Source organism: Apium graveolens, chromosome 11 (genome assembly GCF_009905375.1).
Source record: "Apium graveolens cultivar Ventura chromosome 11, ASM990537v1, whole genome shotgun sequence".
Classification (NCBI taxonomy): domain Eukaryota; kingdom Viridiplantae; phylum Streptophyta; class Magnoliopsida; order Apiales; family Apiaceae; genus Apium; species Apium graveolens.
Genome location: NC_133657.1, coordinates 59,986,037 through 60,008,694, shown reverse-complemented (window position 1 = coordinate 60,008,694; position 22,658 = coordinate 59,986,037). Strand labels below are relative to the sequence as shown.

The 22,658-nt window shown below is 37.6% G+C and overlaps 1 long non-coding RNA gene across 1 annotated transcript; it reads left to right on the top strand.

The window, feature by feature from the left end:
* The first annotated feature begins 9,907 nt into the window (after positions 1 to 9,907).
* Positions 9,908 to 12,145, top strand: LOC141696696 (uncharacterized). Its single transcript, XR_012564470.1, has 3 exons — positions 9,908 to 9,995; positions 10,095 to 10,197; positions 11,661 to 12,145. It is a non-coding gene; the product is annotated as an uncharacterized LOC141696696 (long non-coding RNA).
* Positions 12,146 to 22,658: the final 10,513 nt, after the last annotated feature.

The following is a 22,658-nucleotide window of genomic DNA, read 5'->3' as shown; positions in this document are numbered from 1 at the left end:
AACATAAACGTTTTAAGTTTCGTATCCCCGTAGTTATAAATCACTGTTTTTAAATTGTTTTGGGGAGAAGTAACTTCGAATGGTACCTATCTCGAACAAAATGATTGCGAAATAGATTTTATATGTGTACTGGTTAAATAAATGATTTTGAAAATGAGATAGGTACAAGTGTTTTGAAAACTGGATAAAACGGTCAGATATGGGATACATTGGGGCCAGAGTAGGCCTATTGAGGTGGCGTAAGAGGCTAATTCGGTTGCGCGCACTATAAAACCGATTAGTCCAGCAGGTCAGAGACCTAGCTAGTCTCTGAGTTCCGGAACAGGTAAATGGGATGGCAGTTAGAGCCGTCTGGTGTTAATAGCCTGATCATCTGTCTTCACATATCCGCTACGTATCTGATTGAGATTTATGATTTATGTAAGAGCATAAGTAGTTGATACAACGGTTTTATAAAAGTGATTAGCATGCTAAAATTGGACTCTGATATTTATACAGCACACTACTATGTTGTTTTGACAAAGCATGCTAGTTAATGATATCCAGTTATCTCTGATTTTCCTTATAAAATGTTGATATCATGATTACAGCTCTATTCCTATTATTTTTACACTACAGCTTTTAATTTGTTATTCATATGTTGGTGGTGCTGAGCGATTATGCTCACCCTTGCAAACTGTTATATATATCTCACAGATGCCTAGAAGATCAGTTAGACCGACCCATATTTCCGCCCCTACTGGACCCGGCTCCTCTGAGGTAGTTTGTATCAGGCCATGAGGTCTGATGAGTTGCTGAATAAAGCTAGTGTGTGTTAGATGTTGAATAAAGAGTTTATAATAATGAGAACCTGAATATTTATTATGTTGACAGTGGCTTATTGCGATTTCGAGTTCTCCATCTCGGGAGAATCCCTCTGATTCGGATAGCTCAGAGTCTGAGAGACCCCCTGATGCTGTTACCGAGGAGACCCCTATGCCTTCTCCACCACTCCCTACCTTTGTGCCGAGATACATCCCTGGATCTGGTCCTCATCCCCGTTGGGTAAGTAAGTCTGTGTCTGCTGGGGATTTCCCTCCCGGCAGCGGTCCCAGTTCTTCCATGATGAGACCTCCAGTACCTCCTGTGGCCCCTAGTGGTACTTCTTCACCGATCCCTTACCATGTTCATAGGGCGGTGAATACTTCCTTAATCAGAGATCAGAGTCCGGAGTTTGCTGCTCAGTTGGATCAGGTACCTATTGCACCATTCCAGGGTATTTCTGCCCCTTCCCCTTAGGTGCGAGCCCGTGTGCGAGCATTGACCCAGATGGCTGTAGAGAGGGCTAGATCTGTTGACCGTTTCATTAGTTCAGAGTTCAGAGCTGTGCAGTATCAGGACCTAGTGAACTGGCTAGTTTTTGAGTTAGGTTCCATTGGTGGCAGTGGTAGTGGCTAGATAGAGTCACAACAGAGAGATACAGAGCTCAGAGTTGCTTTCTAAGAGTTCTGTAGTTGTTTACTTTGTATATGTATATTATGTTGTGATAGTTTGTAGTAGGCGAGGCTGCTACGACAGCCAATTTTGGTGTGTATTCGGATGGTTCTTTCCAGTTGGATTTCCAGTTGTACTAGTTGGATTCTGTTGGTTATTGTATTTCAGCTGCTTTATCTTATTGTTCAGTTTATATATATTGTGCGTTGCTATTATTGTTGTTATTATTATTGTTGTTTCTGTTGCTGGCATTTTTAGATTATAATCATTCACTCAGGAAGGATCCAATTAAAATGGGGATGAGAATATTATCTTAGTGGCAACGCTCTCCTGATGCATAAATATAAACTGCAGGAGCAATCCATTTTCTTATATATGACTGTTATGTTTCAGGAGATGCCACCAAAGAGAAATTCTCAACCCAATAACGGATCTGCTGGGGATCCTTCCATGAGTGACTTGATGAACTTGTTGTATCAGCAGACTATACAGCTGGCCCAACAGCAACAACAATTCCAGCAGCAACAACAACAATTGCAACAACAACAACAACAACAACAGCTCATACAACAACAACAATAGCAAATCCAACAACAACAACTACAAATCCAACAGCAGCATGAGATGAGAGGGGAAAATCAGGGTGTTAGTTTTAAGTCTTTTCAAGCAGTGAAGCCCCAAGAGTTTAAAGGAGAAGTAGATCCTGTTGCTGCCAGGATATGGTTAAAGGAGATGGAAAAGGCGTTTGCGCTCACCAAGGTGAGTGAGGATTTAAAGACTGATTATGCTAGTTATTTTCTAAGGAATAATTCGAATTATTGGTGGGAATCTACGCGAGCCCTAGAAGGAGAAGGTCCAGTTCCCTGGGCCAGATTTACAGAGTTGTTTTTGGAGAAATACTTTCCGGATTGTCTCCAAAGTCAAATAGAGATGGAATTTTTGGAATTGAAACAAGGAGATAGGAGTGTCACGGAATATGAAGCGAAGTTTACGGAGTTGGCTCGTATAGCACCGGAATATTTAAGTTCAGAAGTTCAACGAGCGAAGCGGTTTCAACAAGGGTTGAAGCCGGAAATAAGGAGTGAAGTTGTAGCCTTACAACTCAAGACCTATACTTCGGTAGTCCAGGCTGCCCTAGTGATAGAGAGTGATCAGAAGTTAGCTGCAAAGGAGGAGGGTGAGAAGAAGAGGAAATTTGAAAGTGGACCCGCTAGGTCAGAATCAGGAATAGCAAGTCGGAAGTTCCAGCGTTGGTTTGGCAAGAATAAGAATAAGAAGTTCAAAAGGCAGAATTTTCCCTAGGCTAAACCCGGTACTACTTCAGTTAACTCTGCCCCGACGAGGATGAGTAAGCCAGTGGTTGAGTGTAAGACATGTGGGAAGAGGCACAGTGGACAGTGCCGAGAGAACATCAATTGTTTTAAGTGTGGACAGAAAGGTCACTATTCCACAGAATGTAAGTCTGAGATTCAAGGAGTTACTTGCTTTAGCTGCAGCAAAGTGGGACACATAGCTAGGAATTGCAAGTCAGTGACCCAAGGGAATGTTGGAAGGAGTGTGTCCCAAGGACCAGCAACCAGTACTGCGAGAGCTAGGACTTTTAAGATGACCCAGAAGTCTCCAGTTCATGACTCCGATGTGGTTGCAGGTACGCTTACTCTTAATTCCGTACCTGTTAACATTTTGTTTGATTCGGGAGCGTCCAAATCCTTTATATCTGTGAATTGTGTGAATAAAATGCAATTAATGTTAGAAGACCTAGATGAACCTCTGACCATAGAAGTGGCTAATAAAGATAAAGTACATGTAAAACAATTTTTTCCTAGTTGTTCCCTAGAGATTTCAGGGTATATGTTCCCTGTTGACTTAATACCTTTCGAGTTGGGAGACTTTGATGTTATATCAGGCATGGATTGGTTATATTTGTATAAGGAGAATATAGACTGTAAGAAAAAGAGAGTTGTTATGTACACCCCAAATAATAAAAGGATCAGCTACCAAGGACAGAGACAAGATAGAAAGTTCCTTTCAGTGATGCAAGCAAAGAGATTGCTGCGGCAAGGATGTGAGGCGTACTTGGCTCATGTGGTGGATACGAAGAAAGAGACCCCTATTTTGGATGAGATCCCTATAGTAAGAGAGTTCCCTGACGTTTTCCCAGAAGAGTTACCAGGATTGCCACCTGATCGAGAGATAGAGTTTTCCATTGATTTGATACCCGGAGCTTAACCAGTTTCTAAGGCTCCATACCGGATGACCCCAATGGAAATAAAAGAATTGGCTAAGCAACTTCAGGAATTATTGGATAAGGGAGTTATTCGACCCAGTGTTTCCCCGTGGGGTGCTCCAGTGCTATTTGTGAAGAAAAAGGATGGAAGTATGAGATTGTGTATTGACTACAGAGAGCTGAACAAGTTGACGATAAAGAATAAGTATCCTTTGCCACGAATTGATGATTTGTTTGATCAGCTTAAGGGAGCCTGTTATTTCTCAAAGATTGACTTAAGATCTGGCTATCACCAACTGAAGATAAAGCCTGAAGATATCCCCAAGACTGCATTCAGAATAAGGTATGGCCATTACGAGTTTCTAGTGATGTCGTTTGGATTGACGAATGCGCCAGCGGCTTCCATGGATTTGATGAATAGGGTATACAAGGAGTATCTGGATAAGTTTATTATTATATTTATTGATGACATCCTCATATATTCGAAGAATCCAGTAGATCACGCAATGCATCTATAAATTGCCCTTCAGAAGTTAATAGAAAAGCAATTGTATGCGAAGTTTTCTAAGTGTGAGTTTTGGCTGACGGAAGTACAATTTCTTGGACATGTGGTGAGTAAGGAAGGTATCAAAGTAGATCTAGTAAAGATTGAATCCGTATCAAAGTGGAAGCAACCGAAGACACCAACGGAAATAAGAAGTTTTCTTGGATTAGCAGGATATTATCGAAGGTTTGTGAAAGATTTCTCGAAGATTGCATCCCCATTAACCAAGTTGACCAGGAAGAATGAGAAGTTCGTTTGGATGGAAAAGTGTGAAGAGAGTTTCCAGGAATTGAGACGAAGACTAGTGACGGCTCCAGTGTTAGCATTGCCAGATAAGACGGGAAACTTTGTAATCTATAGTGATGCTTCTTTGAAAGGATTGGGTTGTGTGTTAATGCAGCATGACAAAGTGATTGGTTATGCCTCCAGACAGTTAAAGCCTCACGAGCAGAAATATCCGGTTCATGACCTTGAGTTGGCGGCTATAGTGTTTGCTCTAAAGTTATGATGTCACTATTTGTATGGAGAGAAATGCGATATTTATACAGACCATAAGATCCTGAAGTACGTATTCACGCAGAAATATTTGAACATGAGACATAGAAGGTGGTTGGAGCTGATTAAGGACTACGATTGTTCAATTAACTATCACCCAGGTAAAGCCAATGTGGTTGCTGATGCTTTGAGTAGAAAGGAAAGGCTGAATATGGTTAAGATTGCGGAGGAATTAGCACAAGACTTGGAAAGAATGGAGATTGAGGTTCGAGTACCTAGCAAAAGTCAGGAGCAATTATATGAAGTTACTTTCCAACCGGCATTAATAGAAAAGATCAAAAGGTGTCAAGAAGGAGTTATGGAACATGAGTCGGATACTTTGACGGGAGAAGAGTTGTGTACTCAAAAAGATAGTCAAGGTTTGTATAGATTTTCATCCAGAGTTTGGATTCCTAAAGTAACGGAATTAAAGAACGAAGTATTGCAGGAAGCGCATAACTCTAGGTTTTCTATCCACCCTGGTAGTACCAAGATGTACCCGGACTTGAAGAGGAATTTTTGGTGGCTAGGAATGAAGAAGGATATTGCCAATTGGGTAAGTAAGTGTCATGTATGTCAAATGGTAAAAGCAGAGCATCAATGACCCAGTGGATTGTTAAAATATTTGGAGATTCCCCAATGGAAATGGGAAGAGATTGCCATGGATTTTGTAGTAGGATTGCCAAGGACGAGAGCGAATTATGATGCTATTTGGGTAATCATTGATAGGTTGACTAAGTCGGCGCATTTCCTTCCGATCAATGAAAGGTATTCGTTGGAAAGGCCAGTTAAGTTATACTTGGACGAGATAGTTACCAAACATGGAGTGCCTGTTTCTATAGTGTCAGACTGAGACCCGAGATTTAATTCCAGGTTCTGGACTAAATTCCAAGAATGCCTAGGAACGAAGTTGAATATGAGCACCGCTTACCACCCTCAGACGGACGGCCAAAGTGAGAGAACGATTTAGACCATAGAGGATATGTTGAGAGTCCGTGTTCTAGATTTTAAAGGTAATTGGGATGAGCACCTACCTTTGATTGAGTTTTCATATAATAATAGTTACCATGCCAGTATTGGGATGCCGCCTTACGAAGCTTTGTATGGACGTAAGTGTAGATCACCGTTGTACTGGGATGAGGTAGGAGAAAAGAAAGTGTTAGGTCCTGAGTTGGTTCAGCAAACTAGAGATGCCATAGTGTTAATTAGGAAAAGGTTAGAAGCAGCCCAAGATGGACAGAGAAAGTATGCAGATTTACATAGAAATGATATGGACTTCGAGATAAAAGCTCTGGTGTTACTAAAGGTATCACCTTGGAAAGGGTTAGTACGATTTGGTCAGAAGGGTAAACTTAGCCCTAGATTTATAGGACTCTTTGAGGTTTTGAAGAAAGTAGGAAAGGTTGCCTATGAGATAGCGTTACCACCGCAGTGACAGCACATTCATAATGTGTTCCACGTATCTATGTTGAAGCCCTATGTCCCTAATTCGAATCAAGTCATAGAATATGAACCATTTGGGCTTCAGCCAGATTTGTCCTATGTGGAACAACCGATTCAAATCCTAGCCCGTAAGGAACGAGTCCTTAGGAATAAGTCCATTCCTATAGTAAAAGTTTTGTGGAGAAATCCTCGAGTAGAAGAGTCTACTTGGGAATTAGAGTCAGACATGCTTGATAAATATCCTCATTTGTTTAGTTGAGTCAGATTCTAGGGACATAATCTTTTTAAGGGGGAAAGGATATAACGACTCGTGTATTTTTCTTTTTTTTTTGGAAGTGTAATAAAGGTTTAAGTAAATAAATAAAATGTGTGTAGTGGTTTTGGCAGCAGTGTTGATTGTTATTTAATTATTTATGATTTGTTGATATGTGGAATTGAATTGTGTGATTTACTAATGAGTTATACGATTTTATTTGACTTGTACCAGTGATTTTATTGTAGTTTTAATTCCATAAATATTTAGATTGTCTTTAAAATTGGTTTTCTAATTTTATAATTCCAATAATTATTTTTAGGGTTTTATAAAATTGAGAAATCAATATTTCATTAATTACTTATTTTTAAATAATTTTCTGAGTGTGTTTATTTGTAGAATCCATATTTAATTCAGAAATTCTTTAAAAATTACGAAACTTATATTTTATCAAGTTCGTATTATTTTGAGAATTTTAAAATTATTTTGGAAATTTTCGGGAATCGTTTTACCCGCGCGTTGTTTCGTTATTCGTTAAAAAACGGGTATAAAGCGTACCTTAAAAATTGTTTTAAAATTTCGAAATTTATGATTTAAATAACTTCGAGATATTTGTATCATCTTAAGCCTATTTTGGCGATGTTCTGATTAATATTTATTTACGAATTGTACCCTTAAAAATAGATTAAAACGACGTGTCGGGCTTGCAGTCAGTTAAAACAAAAATAAAACGACACGTATCCAACGAAATTGGACACGTGCCGTGCGTTGGTTATTTCAGGAGGGAGAGTAATCAATTAGGGGGGGGGGAGATAAACATCACTTCTCTTTGTCTCTCTCGGCCGTATCTCGACTCTCTCTCTGTTCTCTCTCGATTGCTTCTGGTTTTGCTCGGCTCTTTCTTTTTCTCGGCTATCATTTTCCGGCTTGTTTTTTCGGTGAGCCGCCGCTGTTTTTCAGTTTGGCTTGGTTTGATTTTTGCTCAGTTGTTATATATATATATGTGTGTGTGTGTGCCCTGTGTGTGCATATGTGCGGTGTTGTGTGTGATGTGCTGTGTATAACTGTGTTGTGTGTGTGTGTGGGCGGCGCGTGGCCGTGTGTGCTGCGGTCACTGCTCTGTGGTTTCTCTATTGGGCCTGTTCATTCGGGCCTTGGTTTCTTTGTTGGGCCTTGCAGTTGGGTTGACTGTTGGGCTGGTGGTTTGGGCCTTGTTGGGCCGTTCATGTTCTGTTGGGTTGGATTATTGCAAATTTTAATTTTAATTGCTTTTATTGCAGGGAATTATTGATTAATATTCGTGATATTAATTATTCGTGTTGGAAATGATTTTTAAAATAATTGGTAGAATTTACGATGGAAACCCAAAATTAATCGGGTACCCGTAAATTTTACCGCCGTTGACGATGAACTTCGGTGAGTCAACGGTGGACCGTGATGATCATTATCTGAGTCCTAATCTTAATAAATAAATAAAAATAAATCGTATATTGGAATTGTATATAATAATTGTGTGATTGTGGAATTGGTAGTATATCGAGACTTGTGATTTGTTGGTTGTTGACGTCGACTGGAATCGACGGGTAGTCTCATAAACAAATAAGATGCTGCCAAAATTTTCTAATAATATATTGTAAATGTACATAATTATGTTCTACGTGTTACCCCTATTTATGTTCGGGATATGTGATTACGTGATTATGGGTATAATAATAATACGAGTCAGATTATCGGATTGGGGGGTTAGAATTTGAGGATATCAAGCATGTCATTATAACTAATTAGGGTACTCTATATTATAGATCCCAGTCGAGTTTTTCCAGGATCAAAGTCAGCGTGAAAGCTACTTAGGGTTTTGTAAAGCATTGCAAGGCAAGTACCCCTGACCATTCTTTTATGGTTCAGTGCATATGAATAACTAAATGTTTTACTTTCGTAATGGAACATAAACGTTTTAAGTTGCGTATCCCCGTAGTTATAAATCACTGTTTTCAAATTGTTTTGGGGAGAAGTAACTTCGAACGGTACCTATCTTGAACAAAATGATTGCGAAATGGATTTAATATGTGTGCTGGTTAAATAAATGATTTTTAAAATGAGATAGATACAAGTGTTTTGAAAACTGGATAAAACGGTCAGATATGGGATACATTGGGGCCAGAGTAGCCTATTGAGGTGGCGTAAGAGGCTAATTCGGTTGCGCGCACTATAAAACCGATTAGTCCAGCAGGTCAGAGACCTAACTAGTCTCTGAGTTCCGGAACATGTAAATGGGATGGCAGTTAGAGCCGTCTGGTGTTGATAGCCTGATCAGCTATCTTCACATATCCGCTACGTATCTGATTGATATTTATGATTTACGTAAGAGCATAAGTAGTTGATACAACGGTTTTATAAAAGTGATTAGCATGCTAAAATTGGACTCTAGTATTTATACAGCACACTACTATGTTGTTTTGACAAAGCATGCTAGTTAATGATATCTAGTTATCTCTGATTTTCATTATAAAATGTTGATATCATGATTACAGCTCTCTTCCTATTATTGTTACACTACTGCTTTTAATTTGTTATTCATATGTTGGTGCTGCTGAGCGATTATGCTCACCCTTACAAACTGTTATGTATATCTTGCAGATGCCTAGAAGATCAGTCAGACCGACCCATGTTTCCACCCCTACTGGACCCGGCTCCTCTGAGTTAGTTTGTATCAGGCCATGAGGTCTGATGAGTTGCTGAATAAAGCTAGTGTGTGTTAGATGTTGAATAAAGAGTTTGTAATAATGAGAACCTGAATTATACTTGAACCTGGATCGGATCTTGGTTTGGGGTCAAGTTAGTATAGTTTAATAATAATCTTGTTATTTATATTTTGTTTACTGAGTTTGGTGACGTCAACTCCTGATCCCGGGATTGAGACTGTCACACTAGCCATGTGAAGCAGGTTGCAAATGCTACAAATGATGTTGCTGGGGATGCTATGATTTCATTGACTAGGGTTTTTTAAAGCAGATACTGCTCCTTGAGAGAGAATTTTATTTGATTGAAATCCTGACTATTATTAGGTCTTGAGTAAGTATAGCTAATGGTACAATGCTCCTTTTTACATGTCTACAAGTACCACCTGTGCAGCAATCCTCACTCGTGCAATATACTCAAAAGGGTGCAATCTGTAGCAGCATGAATGAATGCAATGAATCTCAGACATGGAATTAATATGGTTGTTGATGCTGTTGTCACAAACTTGAAGAGCCGAGCACGGATGATTAGCACATCTGAGGAAATAGCCCAGGTTTGGTTTTCTTAGCTCCAAGGATTATTGTATTTAATATTTGTTTGTTGACTTATCATATTGTGGTACAAGTTAATACTAAGAGAACAATTATACATTGACTGAAATATTCATAATTTTGTCATATTTTTAAAAGGTTGGCACAATATCAACAAACGGAAATAGAGAAATTGGGGAACTTATTGCCAAAGCCATGAAAATCGGCAAATAGGGAGTTATTACCATTGCTGTAAGTGACCTCTTAATTTCTTTACCTTGTTAATCCAATGCTAGTTCACATTTTGAATCTAGTAGCGGCTATTTTTATTATTGATATCATGTTGTTTAGATTTCTTTGTAGCTGCAACCAAAAGAAGCGTATTTTGTACTCAGCTGTCTGAATCTGAATCAGGATTATGAGGGACAAAGTCTCAAAGATACTGAACTCAAAGGTAATAAGTTTTCTAGGTATGATATGAGTTTAGGGAACTTTTGCTTGGCTGCCATATGTTTAAAGTTATGAAGATATTGTAAATGACTAAGAGATTTTAGAGCAGTATCGTGGTCTATGTTTAATATGTATAGTAATATATATTAATATTGCATAGTCTTATCCTCCCCGACATAGTTATATCTATTAACACTGCATAGTCTATGTTTATTATGTTGCTGAAGACACCTAGGGTATCTCCTTCGCTTACTTTATGGGATGTCGAGGGTTTGAAAGTGGGGATGTGAGTGTGTATAACTAGCAAAGAATAACAATGATTTGTTTGTCCAAATAATTCTGAAATGTTACTAGCAGTTTTCTTCTGCTCTTCACACAGTGAATCCACCAGTCTACACTGCAGATTAGATACCTTCCTCCTCGGAGAGAGCCTGAAACCGTAAGTTGATAGTACTTAATCTATTAAGGTATGTGGATGCTAAATGGGATGGCAAAAATCAGAGAATGTGGATCTATCAAAATATGTTAAGGTAGCCAACTGAATATTTTTGCGGATAAAGTGTATAATAGAAGGTGCAGGGTATAACAAAAAATCTTTTTTTAGCCATCAGTTGAGGAGGCGAGTTTGGAAACTCTCTGCGTAGAAGAACAGAAGATACAAGAAGGTGCAACAGTGACCATTTTAATATGGTTATAAGTGATCAGAACAATGTGATGTAGCTGCATGAGAAGTTTGAGTGTTAAAACAGTTACATGATCATTAAAATAGGTAAAACTTAGGATGGGGCGTTGGAGTATACAAGATCATCTTTAGCCTTTCTCTCACATCCTAAGTTTTAGAATTACTTATCATAGTATCAAGAGTTAGGATTCGATCCGAAATTGATAGATGGAGCGTCGATCATAGTGGTTAACATGTTGAGTTTTAAATATGAATTAGAACAAAGGATTGCTAAACATACAATACTTGTCTTTCTGACCTTTTTCCCTCTGTGTGTTCCTTCCTTGAACTCAAGTCACTGAAACTGATTTGCTCTAAAGAGAGGCTTTATCTGGTCGACCGGCTTATAATATAGATTTTTTAAATTATGTTAGAATAGGGGCATGTAGGTAATTTTATAGGCATATGATAATTTTACACTTACCTTTTATTGATTTATATGTATAAACGTATATGCATAATATAAACACTTGTATGCATTCCCATGATTTATATAAACACTTAAATGCATTCCCAAATTACAAAGTAAATTTGGTAATTTACTTTGTTATGATTTTTAACATGATATATTTACCTTTTTGACTCTTTTTTGGTCGGAGAACCATTTGGATTTTAGTTTCTTGTGATTCCTACGTACTTGATTTCTTAATTTATACGGTATAATTTGATTTGACAATTTGGGGTGAGTTCGCCTTTTGCTATCTTCCAAGATATTCTAAGGTCTCTTCTTTCCCTTTTAACTGCAGATGAAGAGGCAACTAAGTTAGCGAAGAATTCCCTTATACTTTGGCCTAATAGGGGCAGGAGGCTGATCTCTAACAAAGAGGATCCGTAATATGTCTGACTTAATGTTTTGTGTAGCAGTATGGAAGTAAAACCAATAACCTAGTTAACGTTTTTAGTCTCGAGTGTCGAGTATGCAGGGAAATTTGTCTGTTCATCCTGGTTCAGCATGAAGATCATTTTCAATGGGAGAAAGGGGGCCTTTGGCCTCGCCTGATTTGAGAGATCTTCCTTCTGATGGCCGGTCAAGAACATCAGATTTTGGCTGGCAACAGTTGCAGAAGGACCTAACTAATGATTCTGGAAGTATACCTAAATGGAAATTTGGTAATGAGCCCATCATTAAAAGGCAATTGTTTGCAATTTTCGTCAGGGAGCAGGAAAAGCATAATCTTTCTCAGCCTCCACCTGAAGAATTGGTCCTCTTTTACAAAGATCCTCGTGGAGAAACACAAGGGCTTTTTCTGGTGTTGATAATAGAATGAATTTTTGTATGTATGTATATGCTTTTTTGTTAACAATAATTATATTACTAGCATTATTAATGACAATATCATTTTTTGATTATTTTTGTTTTAAATGCTTCTTTTATATGATTTATATCACTTTCCGCTTATGAATCTTTGGAATGAAAACGATGTCTAAAATGTTAAAACACATCGACTTGTGCAAATGAAATCGATGTCAAATGTAAAAGTTTATATTAAAATAATTGAAATAAACCGATGTCTTTCACTATGATGCACAAAGGTTCCATTGAAAAATGATGTTAGGTCACACACACTGTAGAGGGGGGGTGAATACAGTGTACATCACAATCAAATCGAACTTTAATAACTCAAGTAACAGAAAACAAACTTTATTCAAAACAATAAACTCTGTTACAGTATGGAACTGTCCTCTCTCAGTGATGAACAAATATCACGAGAGCTGCTAGGGTTACAATGAATAATCTTCTCGATTGTGATAACACTTATAGTGTAAACCCTATGTCTGTGTTTATATACTACACAGTTACAAGATAATCGCTAATTGATATGGAATATAATTCTGCTTCCTAAAATATATCAATCAGATATCTTTTCTTCCAAGTATTCTATTCTTCATAGAATTCCATCTTCATGCATATCTCTTCTTATGTTTGTCTCGATCTTCTTTCCTTTGACCAGCTGCCTTCCTTATCTGAACGTCCTTCAGTACTTAAGTTCTGATATCCATCTTCTGATAATTATCTCCAGATAATATAAGTACTGATATCCTTAAGTCCTGACTTCCAGTAAGTACTGATTTATCCTGTTTAAGTAAGATCTGAAAACTAAACATAAATCACATTAGCCATGACATTATCAAATATATCTAACAAATGATGTTAAATAAGAACTTTGACATCGCTACATCAAGAAAAATCGATGTGATATATAACATATAACATCGTATCTTGGTAGAGAACTGATGTGACGGCCTCAACCCCGGGGTCAGGAGTTGACGTCATAAATAACAATAATAATGAACACAATATAGTCCAAATCACTAATTATCCATAACCACGACCCCTTTACCAAGACCTTTTCCAGGTTTAAGTATGACTTAGGTTACTTAACTAACACAACCCAAATTACCTTACACAATCCTGACCATTAATTTAACGCAGCAACTCAACAGACCAAGTCTGGTCTGAGCACGACTACCTCAGAGGAGCCTGACATAAAAGGAGCTGGAACTCCGCCCTGACTACCGCGCAAGAATCTCCTAGGCATCTGCAATACATATAAAATATTCTGCAAGGGTGAGCAATTGCTTGCTCAGCAGCACCACTATATGAATAACAAGTAAAACAGTTTAAAGTAAAGAAGTTATACGAACATAATTTATAACTTGCCAGAAATATGTAAATCAGGTATAAACTGGATATCAAAACTAGCATGCTCTGTAAAACAAGATTAACTGTTGTGTGCTGTGCATAAAAACTATAGTTCAATTTTAGCATGCTATTTCCATTTTCAAACCTTCCGTTCCATTACAGGAACCATAAAACCATCTGTCCCGTTACGGGGACCCAAAGCCATTTGTTCCATTACTGGAATCACCAAAAATCACAATCAGATAAGTATTGGATGTTATCTAGGGACGGCTGATCAGGCCTCCACACAAATTATCTAGGATAGTTGGCCGGGCTATCACACAAAATGTCTAGGAAAGCTGATCGGGCTTTCACACAAAATCACCGGATCCACAGAGACTAGCTAGGTCTCTGATTATCTATGCTGGACTAATCGGTTATGTAATGCGCGCAACCGAATTAGCCACTTACGCAACGTTATCCAATATCTGATTCGTTTTATCCAGTTTCAAAATCACTTTTACCTATCTCTTATTAAAATCAATTCTGTCACAACACACTATTCAAAACCTCTTTTCCATTTTTAATCACACTTTAGAGATATGTGTTTTCAGAAGTTACTTTTCCCCGAAAACACATAATTAACAACATTTTCAAACAAAGGGGATACGTAACTTAAAACGTTTATGTTCCTGTTCAAAAATAAAACAACATTTCATTCATATATACTGAACCATAAAAGAATGGTCAGGGGTACTTGCTTTGCAGAGCTTTACGACTATCACTGACTGATTTTGATAGACTCGAACGTTCGGGATCTCATGGTAAAACAACTGTTTCACTAGAAGACATTTCTGCTTCGCAGCAATCTATCTCAAGATAGTATCCAAGACTCTGAGGGTTCTTCGCTTGGGAATCCTCGAGGCACTTGTCGACTGATCACTAGATTATCTTAGTTCGATATCAGTTCTTGAGTCCTTCGACTAGAACCTACAGAGTCGAAATACCCTACGTTAGACGTCTAGGTATGCTTGACATATCCTCAATAACACATCTACCCATTCGATATCAAATCCCGACTCGTACTTATATATATTATTATAATACACGCATCAATTTAGGGTTCACAATCTCAAAATCAGTTTGGTGTTCATTTTCAGAAAACACGCTTACTCGTTCTTTTACGAAATTAGGGTTATTGGGTTTTAACAAAACATTCACCATAACATGCAATCACGTTTCACACAGAATATATATGTACATATACTTATTTATACTCGTTCGACGTTCCGAAAATCCCAGGGTATGTCCCGAATCTTCGAATTTAATTTCCAAAAATTCGGGCAGCACTTTCCCTGTTTATCGGCCTACCCGTCGAACAACTCGACGTCAATTCACAACCAATCACACAATCCAACAACCACCATCACAATTCAATTAATGATACAACTTTTCAAATAATTAATTATTCGTATTTTATATTTATTTATTTATAATATTAGGACTCAGTATTATATCATCACCGTCCACCGTCCGCTCGTCGAAATTCATCGCGGACGGCGGTAAAATCCGCGGGTATCCGATTAAATTCGGATTCCTAACGTGAATTCCACAAATTAAAATAGTTATTTCCGTGCGAATAAATTATTTCACAAAACCTTGATCAAATTCATCCTGCAGAAAAATAACAGTTAATTTCAGAATTAATCGAATTAGCACAACCAACAACAATTCAATACACACACAACACTGCACGATACACACACGCCACACACGCGTGTTAAGCACGCACACACAAAAAACAGGCCACCTCGCCGGAAAACCGACAACAACCCAGAAGATAGAAAAAGAACCATAACAAGCTCGACTAAAATATACACACAACGAACATACATACGTAACATATGCTCGAGCAAGATGCCACGCGCCACAACAATCTCCTCGCCGGAAAAGCGAGGGAAGGCGGCAGCGGCAATCGGAAATAAAGAAAATGGCAGCACAGTGCAAAGCAGAATACATATAACAAACACATGTATATACTGACATAGGACCATACCGGAGTTTCATCGGAAACAACTAGATAAAGGGCGACGACGGGGCAAAAAAAACAGGGACGAAGGAGAGGAGTATATTGATAAAAAGGAGGCCGAAAATGCTTATCAGAAGGGGGTGGGTTTGTATATGTGTGTTTTGTTTGTGTTATACTGAATTGTATAAAAATTCAACACGTAGCTTTCTAATTCACAATTATCTGCCACGTTGCTTTTAGGAAAATTATGAAGATTTAAAGACCATTTGTTGCCCTGAAATTCGAGATTATCGGGTTGAGGTGCACATAAAATAATGCCCAAAAGTTACGAAAATAGTTTTAAAATATTGTAAATATCCCGGAGTTTACAAAAACATAAATCTGGGAATTTAAAAACACTTTCTAAGGTGCGTTTTATACCCGCTTTTAACAAATAAACGAATCAACGTGCAGGTGAAATTAATCTCAAAAATTCCCAAAATAATTTTAAAATTCTCGGAATAATATGAACTTAATAAAATATAAGTTTCATAATTTTTGAAGATTTCCATAATTAAATATGGATTTTACTATTAAACACACTCAGAAAATCATTTAAAAATAAATAATTAATGAAATATTGATTTCTCAATTTTATAAAGTCCCAAAAATAATTATTGAAATTATAAAGTCATAAAAATAATTTTAGAGACAGTCCACATATTTACACAAATAAACTTGTATTAAATCCACTTTTGAAAGTGGAAACAATTCAATACAATTCCATAATTAATTACACGAACCACCCTGGACACCATAATTCACACACATATATAAAAGTAAAATAACACATAGCTGACAGAAGTTATACACATATATTATTTATTTAATAATTCCATAATTACGTATTTAAATAATACAGAAATACACGAGTCGTTATATCCTTCCCCCCTTAAAAAGATTCTGTCCTTAGAATCTGATCTAATTAAACAAGTGAGGATATTTGTCAAACATATCTGACTCTAACTCTTAAATAGGCTCTTCTATTCAAGGGTCTATTCAAACCATACTCAATATAGACATAAACTCATTCCTAGGGATTCGCTTTTAACGAACTAGAATTCAAATCGATCATTCCACGCAACACAAATTCGGATGAGAGCCCCTTGGCTCCCGATCAGTGACTTGGTTCGAATCAGATACATATCGCCTTAAAATTGACATGTATTATTATTTATATATATACTGCAACTGCGGCGGTAATACCAACTCATAAACAACTTTACCTATATTTCTTTATACCTTGAACGGTTCAATACATTTAGTACTCTACTTGTCCCTTATATTTAACCAATTTCTTTCAAGATGAAACTTTTGCCTGTACCACGATCCTAATTCTATATATTCATATTCTTTCGATGCAAATCTGCTTTCTCTTTTGGTATATCCCGAGTTGTTTCAACTCTTTCCCGAGTGCAAAACCACACTCTTGATGTACAAAGTTAATCCAGGACTTAACAATATCTCTACTCCCACTTTCTCTCAATAGAGGGAGGACTCACGCTTATGTCCACACAATACTTCGCAAAGTAGTATTCTCTTACTAATAGGGTAACTATTATCATAGAAAACTCAATTCATGGTAGGTGATTATCGCAGTTCACTTTTTAAACCCATCATATATATATATTCTCCACATGTCTTATGTTGTCCGAATCATCTTCTCACTTTGACCCTCTGTCAAAGGGTGATAGGTAATACTGATTTTCAATTTAATTTCCAACATCCGATCGCTTCTTACTCATTTCTATCAGTTAAGACTGGGAAATAATCTTATATACTAAATTCTAATCACCTTCAGATACTCAAATTCAATTCCCACGGTTTCCAATTCCTTTACTGGTTCCTTGGCAATCTTAACCACATTTAATCATTTTTCTCTGCACGAGGCATAAACTACTACACGGGCTTTGCTTAGATGGTTGTTAGTGAAATACTCAAAATCTTTTATTATTTTCAACCAAAATTCATACTTTAAACTTAGGGTATAACTTCTTTCCTTCTAATCTTCGTAGGAAAATCCTAGGGCGTTCTACACAGACCTTCTTAATCCTTAGATAGCCGAGGATATTAACAATAAATACAATTTACTTATCCAAGTACTCCTTATACACCATGTTCCTTGATTACTTATAGATAACTGACGCACTTATTACTTCACATAATATCACCAGAGATTACAATGCTCATAACTCATTCGGATCGCAACCTCTGACATATCCTCAGGTTGTATCTTACATCAACCCCGTAGAATTTACACACTCCTTGAATTAAATCACATAAGTAATCAATTCTTTATAGAAGTTACTTATTCTTATTCATCATTTTGTTAAACTCCTAATAATTAGTACACAATCTCATAATTTCATTCCTCTTTCCAGCAACATCACTGGTGCATTTCAGGGTCTCTATCTATTACACTCACTTCCCTTTCAATCACTTTCACAATTATCGCACTAATTATTTCGTTCCACCGACTTTCAGAGATTCCAAGACATTCATTTATTACTCCAAATTTCTCCACCTTAAGTATTCTCTTTTTCGTATCTTTACAGATGGTGGACTTACTTTATGTCCTTAGCTTATCACTTCTTTTCTTGCATGATTGGAAGAATTCCTTATATTGCTTCTGTATCCAGACATTTACCTTACTATTGGCTTCTGTACACTTTATACTTCACTTCTTCTAAAAACCGCTCCTTACCTTACTACAGGACAACCAATCCGATCCTAAAATCACATCGAACTCTTCTTAACTCGAAGGGTGGCAAATCAGGTGCAACTACGTCCAAGTTCTAAATGCTCGATCTCTTTGTCTTTTTAGAAGTTCTGCCTCTAGCTGTGCTGGATGTTGGCCCTTGGGATATAGTATCTTGAGTAACCGTTCTACAACTCCTTGCAAGATGCCCAACTTTTGCACAGTTATAACACGTAACTCCTGGATTTTCTGGATTACATTCCGAGGCATAATGACCCTTATGTCCACACTTAAAACATTGCACATTCTTTTTACACGAACCACTGTGTCTCCTGTCACAGGACTTATAATCCGCTGTTGACTTGGCTGACTGAGCTGGAGTGGAAGCAAGTGAAATAGCATTAGTCCTAGCCAGAAATAAACTCTGTCTCCGGAATTTTTTACTCCTGTTTCGGTTAAACCGATTCTCAAATTCCTGACTAGATTCTCCTTGGTCTACCTTGTCCTTAACACCTTCCGACTTCCTTTTCTTATCATTTTCTTCCTTAACAGCCAACTTCTGGTCACTTTCCATTACCAGGGCGGCCTGAACCATAGAGGAGTATGTCTTGAGTTGCAATGCCACAACTCCTCTGCGAATCTCAGGCTTCAACCCTTGCTGAAACCTCCTTGCTTTCTGAATCTCCGTACTTACATACTCGGGAACTAATCGGGCCAATTCTGTAAACTTGGCCTCATACTCCAGCACACTTCTTCTACCTTGTTTCAGCTCTAGAAACTCGACTTCCAACTGACTCCTTAAACCATCGGGAAAATACTTTTTCAAGAATAATTCTGTAAATCTTGCCCAAGAAACAGGGCCTTCTCCTTCCAACACTCGAGTGGATTCCCACCAATAATTTGCTTCATTCTTAAGAAAGTAACTTGCATAATCAGTCTTAAGATCATCATTTACTTGTGTGAGGGTAAATGCCTTGTTCATTTCCTTCAGCCAATTTATGGCAACAACAGGATCCACTTCGCCTTTGAACTCTGGGGGCTTAACAGACTGAAAGGATTTAAAACTAGTAATTTGGTTTAGCTTTCCTTGTTGATGTTGTTGCTATTGAATCTGTTGGATTAACTGCAACTGTTGTTGCTGTTGCTGGCACAACAAATCTAGAATTTCATTTATAACTGGAACCTCCGCCAAACTACTACTATTTTCTTTAGACTGGATAGCTTTCTTGGGTGGCATTTTCCTGAAATATAACAGGGAATTTATTCAAAACATAATGAGAATGTATAACAAAATATCACCGTTCAAACTGTGCACCTGTGTCAGGAAAATGGTGCCCAATTAAAGCACCCATGTCCCAATTCTTAGGTTCCATTTATAAAAGATATCTAGATCAACAACACTAGCAACAATAACAACGATAACAGTAGCAGAATCAACAACAGCGCAGAAAACTGGAATATAGAGGTACTAAACATTATGGTATGCTTTCTCAATACAACAACAACCGAGCAACCTTTTTGCACCAATAAAATACAACATTAACAAATTCCATATACCGCAAAGCTAGACGGGCTATCCTAGGCACCACCCAAAAAAGGTAAACTCAGTAAGTCAAATTAATTTTAAGATTCATAGACTTGGCTAACGCACCAGCCTGAGGTTCAATCAACCATTCTTCCCAAGGCGACTTCTTATCTCTTACAATTGACCCATCTTCCACGGTTTAACTTTTCTAAAACCGCAACCTTCAATATCGAATCATAAATCCTCTCTACTATTATCATTTCTGGGATAGCTAGCAATCCAATGTACATCTTATATTTCTTCCAGACAGTCAACTCTCAACTACTTTCGATGACAAGGACTGTCTAATCACAAAAGCTACTGACAATCCACTGCCTCGGGACTTCAAATGAAATTTCAAAGTCAAAGAATCAATGATACGGGGAGGACAAAAGAGGAAAACTTAGGTATGACTGAGAGCAACCATACAAGTACATAAGATGGCCAGTCTTAGTACCATACGGTCACAACACATAATTCGGTGGCGTCCCACCAGACCCTTTTGTCACATAGACAAATGGTCAATTCATATGCATTATTTGCCCCAATCACCCGACAAATCAACGAGGAAAGAAACAATATTCAAATAAGAAATTCACAAATAGAAAGGAAAGAATCTGATTTGTAAGGAGATCAACAGAACCCTAAGTAGCTTACCTCGGGTTCACAACTTTCTCCCAAGAAAGATAAACAACTTATAGAATAAGAAACAATTACTCTAGAGATAAAATACATTTCAAGTAAGGAAATAAAAGAGTTCAAAGATATCACCTCCTGTTCTAATCCACATTCACTACCAAACTTAGTCGTCATAACAGCCCCTGACTATTATCACGCTATCCGAACTCACCAAGGTCACACAATCAGTCCAATAATATTCCTTGACACAGAAAATGCGATATCTAGAAATAACGTTGGCATCTTCTCAACTGACACAACAAGAGCCCGCTCAATGCTGAATCTTTGCAATCAGACTCGTTTTCTCGAGGAAAAACTAGAAATCTCTATAAAATGTTACTAATGATACATATGCGAAGAATATGTAATCTAGGTTAGGGCAGTTCCAGTCAATCCTTAACAAACGTCAGGGTTACGCTTCCGAAACCCTTGACTAAACTCATAGACTCGCTCCTCTGATTGGGTTGCTGACTCACATCTACACATAACCCTTCTTGCACTCTTTTAACTCCACTCTTAACCTAAATCAAGGACTCAAACCCGTGGCTCTGATACCAACTGTGACGGCCTCAACCCCGGGGTCAGGAGTTGACGTCATCAACAATAATAATAATGAACACAATATAATCCAAATCACTAATTATCCATAACCATGACCCCTTTACCAAGACCTTTTCTAGGTTTAAGTATGACTTAGGTTACTTAACTAACACAACCCAAATTACCTTACACAATCCTGACCATTAATTTAACACAGCAACTCAACAGACCAAGTCTGGTCTGAGCACAACTACCTCAGAGGAGCCTGACGCAAAAGGAGCTGGAACTCCGCCCTGACTACTGCGCAAGAATCTCCTAGGCATCTGCAATACATATAAAATATTCTGCAAGGGTGAGCAATTGCTTGCTCAGCAGCACCACTATATGAATAACAAGTAAAATAGTTTAAAGTAAAGCAGTTATAGGAACAAAATTTATAACTTGCCAGAAACATGTAAATCAGGTATAAACTGGATATCAAAACAAGCATGCTCTGTAAAACAAGATCAACTGTTGTGTGCTGTGCATAAAAACCATAGTTCAATTTTAGCATGCTATTTCCATTTTCAAACCTTCCGTTCCATTACAGGAACCATAAAACCATCTGTCCCATTACGGGGACCCAAAGCCATTTGTTCCATTACTGGAATCACCAAAATTCACAATCAGATATGTATTGGATGTTATCTAGGGACGGCTGATCAGGCCTCCACACAAATTATCTAGGATAGTTGGCCGGGCTATCACACAAAATGTCTAGGAAAGCTGATCGGGCTTTCACACAAAATCACCGAATCTGCAGAGACTAGCTAGGTCTCTGATTATCTATGTTGGACTAATTGGTTATGTAATGCGCGCAACCGAATTAGCCACTTACGCAACGTTATCCAATATCTGATTCGTTTTATCCAGTTTCAAAATCACTTTTACCTATCTCTTATTAAAATCAATTCTGTCACAGCACACTATTCAAAACCTCTTTTCCATTTTTAATCACACTTTAGAGATTGGTGTTTTCAGAAGCTACTTTTCCCCAAAAATACATATTTAACAACATTTTCAAACAAAGGGGATACGTAATTTAAAACGTTTCTGTTCCTGTTCAAAAATAAAACAACATTTCATTCATATATACTGAACCATAAAAGAATGGTCAGTGGTACTTGCTTTGCAGAGCTTTACGACTATCACTTACTGATTTTGATAGACTCGAACGTTCGGGCTCTCATGGTAAAATGACTGTTTCACTAGAAGACATTTTTGCTTCGCAGCAATCTATCTCAAGATAGTATCCAAGACTCTGAGGGTTCTTCGCTTGGGAATCCTCGAGGCACTTGTCGACTGATCACTAGATTATCTTAGTTCGATATCAGTTCTTGAGTCCTTCGACTAGAACTTACAGAGTCGAAATACTCTACGTTAGACGTCTAGGTATGCTTGACATATCCTCAATAACACATCTACCCATTCGATATCAAATCCCGACTCGTACTTATATATATTATTATAATATACTCATCAATTTAGGGTTCAAGTTCTCAAAATCGGTTTGGTGTTTATTTTCAGAAAATAC